This window comes from Catharus ustulatus, unplaced genomic scaffold, assembly GCF_009819885.2.
Source record: "Catharus ustulatus isolate bCatUst1 unplaced genomic scaffold, bCatUst1.pri.v2 scaffold_85_arrow_ctg1, whole genome shotgun sequence".
Classification (NCBI taxonomy): Eukaryota; Metazoa; Chordata; class Aves; order Passeriformes; family Turdidae; genus Catharus; species Catharus ustulatus.
Window position 1 is genome coordinate 142,153 of NW_024879550.1, and position 8,163 is coordinate 150,315.

Sequence of the window (8,163 nt, forward strand, 5' to 3'; positions counted from 1 at the left end):
TGTGACCCTTAACATTTTGCTAAAAGCCCTACGAGAGTAGGGATTGTATAGTAATGACCACAAGGGTCACAACTGTTCACATTATGTCCATGGTAACTTAAGTCCATTACTCGTTGTTCTTGGTGAATTTCAGCTTCAGGTCTCCGTCGTCTGGTGCAATCTTCTAAATTTCTTCAGGAGCTTTCTTCACTTAGGGGTGATGGATTCAAGCTTTCTGTTCTTTGATCTTGACTGCTGTGAAGGTGGCGAGGACTGGAATAGTCCTTCTCACTGTGGTTCTAATGCTTTCTCTGCAAAAGACTTAACATATACTTAATTCCTAGGTTGTACATCATGTACCTTCTCATCTAATTATCTGCTTTGGGCTCCAGTCACATATCTTCCAATTTCTTTAAGTTGTTTATTTAGGGCCACCATGTAAAATGTGGCCCTCTATTGGAAGATATAGTGACTGGGACTCTAAAGCATGGTATTATTTCTTGTAACAGTGCTTTGGTCGCTTTTCATGCCTTAGCTGTCTGGGTAGGGAAGGCTTCTGGCCATCTTGAAAAGGTATCTGTTAACACTAATAGGTAGCATTACCCCCCTTTCCTGGGCAATTTCATAAAATCAATTTGTCATTGCTGCTCAGATTCACAATCTTTCCCAATTTGTCCAACTTTAGGCTTTGGAAAGTTTTTAGGATTAGTTTGGAGGCAAAACCACACTGACGAGATACTTGTGCTACTGTGCCTTATAATTTTCTAGCTAGAATTCTATCTTTTAAATAATTGCATAGGGCATCTATATCTTAATGTGTTTTCTCATATTCTTTTAGCACTAATGACCACAACAAGTAGAAAGGTACTACAATTTTCCTTTTTTGTTACAGCTCACCTCTCTTGGTTATAAATTGCTTCCTCTTCTTTAATAAGTTTCTTATCTTTTTTGTTATATACTGGCTTACCTTCAATAGAGATCTTTCTATCTGGAATTAGTGTTGCTTCGACCATTTCATTGGGTACCTCACCTTTGGCTGCGTCTTTTGCCTCTCTGTCCACCAGCATATTTCCTTGTTCTAATTCTGAGCTCACTTTTTGGTGTCTTCCCTTGTGAGTTCAGCAGTCTTTTTTTTTTTCCTCAAAAAGTTTTGTGTGTATAGACCATTCTAAATGCATACCTTGAGTCTATATAAATGTTGATTTCTTTTCTTTTGCCAGCTCTAAGGTCTGGGTTAGGCAATTATTTCAGCTTTTTGCACAGAGGTGTTTGTTGGCAATGGTCTGCATGTGGTAACCACATACCCAGCATGTCCTTTTCTGCTGATGATCGGTGAACCAGGTCTCAGCGTCTTCAAGAGGGGTGTTCTTCAGATCCAGGCACTGGAGTAGGTGGCTTCAGTGGTCTCCAGGCAGTCGTGGATCACTGGTTCTCCCTCACTCCCGCTGAGGAAAGAAGCTGGGTTCACAATGTTAGTTACCACAGTTTCAACATCATTTTGTTCTACCAGTATGGCCTGGTACTTTAGAAATCTTTGTGGGGAAAGCCAATGTCCCCCTTTTGCTTCCAGGACTGCAGACACTGTGTGGGATACTAGCATGGTCATCTTCTGGTCTAGGGTGAACTTGTATGCCTCTTGGATGTTCACTGCTACTGCTGCAACAGCTCTGAGGCACCCTGGCCACCCCTTGGCTGCCGTATCCAGCTGTTTGGAGAGGTTGGCAACTGCCCTCTGGTACGGCCCCAGGTCTTGTGCTAGTACTCCCAGAGCAATCCCTTGTTTTTCTAGAGAAAAACAGAAAAAATGGCTTACTCACATCTGAAAATCCCAGGGCTGGAGCTGACATAAGAGCCTTCTTTAGTTGGTCAAAGGCTTGTGTTGCTTCTGTTGTCCACTGAAGATCCCTGCTCCCTTCCATGATTAAGGCACACAGGGTTTTAATGAACAATCCACAGTTATAAATCCACAGTCTGCACCACCCCATCATGCCTAGAAAGGTTCTCAGTTCTCTTACTGTCTGGGGTTTTGGGGTTTGGCATATTGCTTCCTTGCAGGCTTGCCCCAAGGTCCTTTGTCCAGCACTCACTTCATAGCCCAGGTAAATAACTGTTTGTTTCACCATCTGGGCTTTCTTTTGGGATACCCGATACCCCTGCAGGCCCAAAAGTTTAGGAGGCTTACCATCCAATCCACACATTCCTCCTGGGTCCAGGTGGCTACTAAGAGGTCATCCACGTACTGGAGTAGTTGTCCTTCTCTTGGTGGGAGTTCCCAAGACTTCAAATCCTTTGTCAGCTGTTCTCCAAATATGGTAGGGGAGTTCTTGAACTCCTGGGGTAGTACACACCATGTGAGCTGAGTTTTACATCTACTTTTGGGATTCTCCCATTCAAATGCAAAAATTTTCTGGCTGGCTTCATGGAGAGGGAGGCAAAAGAAAGCATCCTTCAAATCTAAAACAGTAAACTAGGTTAATTAAGGTGTCAGATAAGTTAACAAAATGTCAATTATTTTATTAACATCTCTTAAATCTTGTACTAACCTGTTTGAATTTCATTTCTGTCTTCCCTTTTCAAGGGATATTGTTTAACCCTTACCAATTGTTTTCCTTCTTTAAGCCAGATTTGTGCTGGTAGAGCATTCTTTGCTCTCCCTGGTATATTAGAGGCTCACACTTTAAGGAACACCTGATTCATATTTTTTAATAATTTTTCTTTATTTTCAGCTTCAATTTCTTTGGTTATTAACTTTAGGCTTAACAATTTTACATATTGTTGATCTTTTACCTCCAAACTAATTTCTCCATCTTTAAACATTATTTTTGCTTCCAGCTGCTCCAGCAGATCCCTGCCCAAAAGTGCAGTTGGAGCTTTATGCATATACAAAAATCAATGAATTCTCTACTGTTTCTCCAATTTATACTTTAGTGGTTTGTAAAAATATGCTTTTTCAAACTGGCTAGTAGCCCCCTTTATTATAACGTAACTATTTATTATAGATATCTTTATTTTAACATCAAATATGTTGCTTTTGTGTTTACTATAAATTCCATTTTTAGGTATCTTTGACTTATATATTTGTTAAATTTACAATTTTCAACAAACTGCACAACAAAACACAACTCACGGGTTAAAGTCACAGCTCTTTCTTGGACAGGGAAGTTCCTTTAGCTTGGGATCATTCTCTGAATTTTTTATTCTTTGACATATAATTATACCAGCAAAGAGAAAAGGAAAGAAATTAAAACAACCAACAAAAGAGGGGTTAATATGAAAAACCAGTGAACCAACTCACTTAAAATAACTCTTTTAAAGCTTACGTCACCAACCAAGACAAATGGTTATTTTTTTTCAACACAAATTGGCAATCGTTTTTGTTTCAAACTGTTCACTATACACACTGCACAACTAAAGAGAAACTCTTTTTATTCACCTCTAAGGAAACTCATATCTTAACCAAACACTTTCAAACACTTTACTTACAAAACTTACATGAAATAACAAAGCAACATTTTTTTTTTTCCTTTAAATTGCTCATTACAGGTTGCTAGTAAACCAAACCTTTCTCGTTATACCTTGGGTTAAGTATTCATAAAGCTACACCAAAAATCTGTCAAATTTTGGCCAAGACACAGTTTCTCTGTGGTGTGGGGGGGCCAGCAGCTTTGGACTCATGTCACTGCCTCACTCCTCTGCACTTAGAAACTAACCCTTTACACCAGCAATTTTAAAACTTCACAAATAACTAGCTATATTTTTCACATTTAAAACAAACAGCCAAAATTAAAACTTTTCAAGGTTGAGCAGAAACAGAGATGTTGTCTATGCATAAAAAACTCGGATCACCCCACCAATGTCTGTTGCCGGGATTACACTGGACTATGTTGGGCATAATTTTTAGATCATCTCACACTGCTCACTTCCTTTAAACACAAAAGAAACAGTTCAATCACATACAACTGCTGCTCTCACTCAGTAATACACTGTCCACAATTTTGCTGCTTACACACACGCAGTCAAATTACACATACACAGCTTAGCTCATGCAATTCACATAATGCAACTGCTCCAAATTTCTCCACTTTTAAGGTGTCTACTACTCAGGTGTAAATTTCAAAATTCTTTCACAACTTACATATACAAAACTTCTGCTAACACACTCTCAAAAACACACAAAATAAAACACACACAGCGCCACTAACTCACAGTTCAAGCACACAAAGCTCACAAAAACAAGTTGCACACTCAAACACACACACACATTTGGCATGCACAAACTGCGATCACTGTATTCTGCAAACCAAAACTGCAGTCATCACACCCCAATGCCCGCAGCCGGTGCCTCAGGCTGGAAATCACCACTGTGCTACCTTTAAACCGCAAACAAAACTTCCACCGACCCACTGCTGCACGAGCTCTACCTCTAACAGCTGCCACTGGCCTGCCACTAAACCCCCACTACGGGGCACAAGTTCCAGCCTCACCTGGAACACAAGCCAGCTCAAGCTCTGCGGAAACTTACAAACAAATCCACTTTAGGCCTTTTCACTGTGCGCACGATGTCTTGCAATATCTTATGAATTTGGTTCTCTTAAAGGTGCCTATCTTGAATTTTTAAACATACCTTTTTGTCCGTGTCTCCGGCAGTTCTAGTTCTGCTCCCTGGGGTGCTAGCGAGGAAAAGGAGCCCTCTCCTAGGAAGATCCCAGGTGGGCACCCTAGAGGGGTCCCGAACCCCGCTGGCCCCTTGGCCAGAGAGAAGTGTCCCACCAGAGTCGCCAAATGATTTACCAAAATATGAGTATTGGTCTAGTACCGATACTCAACTGTGACGGACAAAAGACTCTCTAACAATTTAAAGTTAGAAAGGTATGTTTATTCAGCACTGGGCAGCAGCGTTGGGTAGCCCCCTAATATGCACTGCAAAATTACAGGTGGTCACAGAGTCTATTTATTGACAAAAGGTTTAAACAAATACATATTCACAATACCAGCCCCTCCCATCCCCTGCTTCCTATGGTAATTAGCTTGAATGGCTATTAAGCATGCGTGGTTGGCTTCTTGAATTAAGTCTGGGGTTGTTTTTGTGGGGAGGTGTCTTAAAAGGAGGAAGTAAGGAGAGTCTTCCTCGCTCTGACCTTTTCTATTAATGACAATACAAATGGCTTTTGGGGCAACTCCAGTTTTGCAAAGAATGAGTTTCTGGTTGCAATTGCTTGTGTTCTTTGGACCTAACCACTAGTTTCATCCTTTCCCATTGCAGGCACAGCTAAGCAAACATAAATTGACAGGCAATCAATTATTTAAGTTTCAGGTAACTATCTCAAGCTCAATTTCTTTTAACTTTTAACTAAAATCCTAATTTCTTTAAGATTAGTGTTTCATCAACCTGCTGCTGAATGTGGCAGAGAAGGGCAATTCTAGGATCAGAGAATGGCTTGGTTGGCATCCCAAAGATTATCCAGTTCTAATCTCCTGCCATGGGTATGCACACCATCCACTGGAGCAGATTGCTTCATCCAACCTGGCCTTGAACACCTCCAGAGGGGAGGAGACTACAGCCTCTCTGGGTAACCTGTGCCAGGGCCTCATCATCTTCATTGTGAAGATTTCTTCCCACTATCCCATCTAAACCAGCCCTCCTCAACCTCATGGCCATTATCCTTTTTTCTGTTACTCCAGACCCTTGGCCGAAGTCACTTTCCAGCTCTCTCAAAGCCCCTTTAGGTGCTGGAACGGGCTCTAATGTCTCCCTGAGCCTTCTCGTGCCCAGGCTGAACAGCTCCAGCTCTCTCAGCCTGGCTCCAGAGCAGAGGGGTTCCAGCCCTGCAAATGTCCAATGTGACACGTTGTCACATTGTGGAACCACAGAGACCCTTGTGACACTGGGGTGCCCCATGGAAACAAGGGGCCATTGTGACACAGCAGAATCCCATGGAACCAAGGAGACCCTTGTGACAATGGGAAAACAAGGAGAGCATTGTGACATGTGGCATGTCACAGAACCAAATGTCCATGGTGACATTGCAGATCCCCTTGGGACCAAGGAGAACATTGTTACACTGAGGGGCCTCATGGAATCAAGGGGCCACTGTGACACTTCAGGGTCCTCATGGAACCAAGGAGAGCATTGTGACACTGCAAGGGCTTATGGAATCAAGGAACCCTTGTGACACAGGGGAGGCCAATGGAACCAAGTGCCCATTGTGACATTGCGAGGTCTCAAGGAACCAAGGGGCCATTATGACACTTCAGGGCCTCCTGAAGACAAGGGGATCATTGTGGAACTGTCGGGGCCTTGTATAACCAAGGGCCAGTGTGGCACTGCAGGGCCTCATAGAACCAAAGGCCATTTTAAAGCTGCAGAACTAAGAACACCATCAGGACACTGTGGGGCCTGAGCGAACTGATGAGAATATTGTGACACAGATATGGAAATGAGGATCCATGGTGACACTTTGGGGTCTTATGTAACCAGGAGTTCAGTTGTGACACTGCAGAGCCAAGGAGATCATTGTGACACAACAGGGTCCCATGGAACCAAGGTGACCATTGTGACATAATGGGTTGCATTGGAAGCAAGCGGCCATTGTGACACTGCTACCAAAAATGCAGCTCCTTGACCCCTTTGTGCCCACTGGCCCAGCCATGATGACACAACCCCTGCGCAGGCCCAGCCCAGGACAGGAGCATTGTGGGTGGAAATGGCTGGGGACAGAGGCTGGCAGTGAAAAATGTCCTGGGCCCCCTCCCTGCTCTGTGCATGCCACCAAGGGCACACAGCAGCCTCCTCTCTTGGTCACTTGCCTATTTTCAATGCCTTCTGTTAGGAACAAGTTCCTAAGTTTCAGTTTTCATGTTTAATTGTTAATGTTAAGCTTTACCCTGTTCTGATTCCTAATTAATGTTAATTGTTAATGTTAAATTATTGACCTCATTCTGTTTCAGTCCCCAACTGTCTCACCTGTGTGCCCCTTTTCCCCTCCATCGGGTGCTGCTGCTGCTGCTCCCCTGAAATGGCGTCTGTGAGGAAGGTGACATCATGGATCAGTATGCAAATGAAAGGAGTGCAAAGGACACTGGGACACTATTCAGACCTAAAACCTCTTAAGACAATGAGCCCAAATGACACCTGGAACTGAGGATAGTGTTCTCACATCGGGAAAACAGTGCAGAACATGAGTTTATCATCCTGAGCTGCTTTGATTCTGTCGCCATGACCTTAACGTCACCCTACCAACATGACACCCCTGGACTAAGAACCAAAGTTGACTTCCTTGGGATTCTCATGAGAATGGAACCCTCAGCTCTGCCTGTGAAGACAAAGCTGCACTCCTCCTCCTCTGGATCGTTCATCGGGAGCAGTGGCGGCGTGCGCAATCCCTCGGGTTCCCCACCCAAGCTGGCTTTCTCATAAAGGCCTTACAAAGGAGCTGGTCTCCTGGCCCAATTTATTTCAGTTGGGGGCTCATCTGGGATAGCCACGCCTGAAGAGGACCAGGGACGGGACAGCCATCTGCCCACTCAGACCTCCAGGGACAACTGGCTACGAGGACCAGAAGATCAGCCTGGGACGACAGACCAGAGGAGCGCTGGTAAGTATAGCCACTGGCAGGAATAGGAGGCGAACGAGTGGTGTGTGAGTGAGACGGGGGCCATTAGTTTGGACCCCCGAAGCAAGTGTGGACCCCTCAGTACCGCAGTTCTGGATGTCCCACGAGGGGTCCGGCCAGGAACCGGGGGAAGCAAGTGAGGCCTACCAAGGCCTAGTGAGTGCGTGAGGTGTCTCCTTGGGGATAGAGAACATTCCCCCTCCAGGTGTACAGAGGAAAGCCCAAGGTGTGTGTGGCACACATTAGGCTCCCCTCCCAAGAAGGGCAGCCTAGGTTACTCTGGGCGCGTGGAGGCCCAGGTGCTTCTGTGTGTGGTGCGCAGTCTTTACAGGGTACACCAGGTACCACTGGTGCCGAGCATCCAAGAGGGCCCTGTTCCCCAGGGTCAGACCAGACGCACTGTAGGTGTTGCGCTGTCACGACTCCAAGGGAGGGAGGAGTCTGTAAACCCACTGCCCAGAGCACAGGGGCGGGGAGTCTGGGAATCGTGTGAGGAGAGGCAAGGCAGGCATCACACACACCCACACGCATCCCTTTTGCCGAGGCCATTCTTCTGGGGAAGGGTGGCCAA

At 44.8% G+C, this 8,163-nt stretch overlaps 1 long non-coding RNA gene across 1 annotated transcript; it reads right to left on the bottom strand.

Annotated features, from left to right (window-relative positions):
* Positions 1-647: 647 nt before the first annotated feature.
* LOC117011534 lies at positions 648-2,160 on the bottom strand. Its single transcript, XR_004421005.1, has 2 exons — positions 1,797-2,160; positions 648-1,437 (listed from the first exon to the last, which is right to left on the bottom strand). It is a non-coding gene; the product is annotated as an uncharacterized LOC117011534 (long non-coding RNA).
* Positions 2,161-8,163: the final 6,003 nt, after the last annotated feature.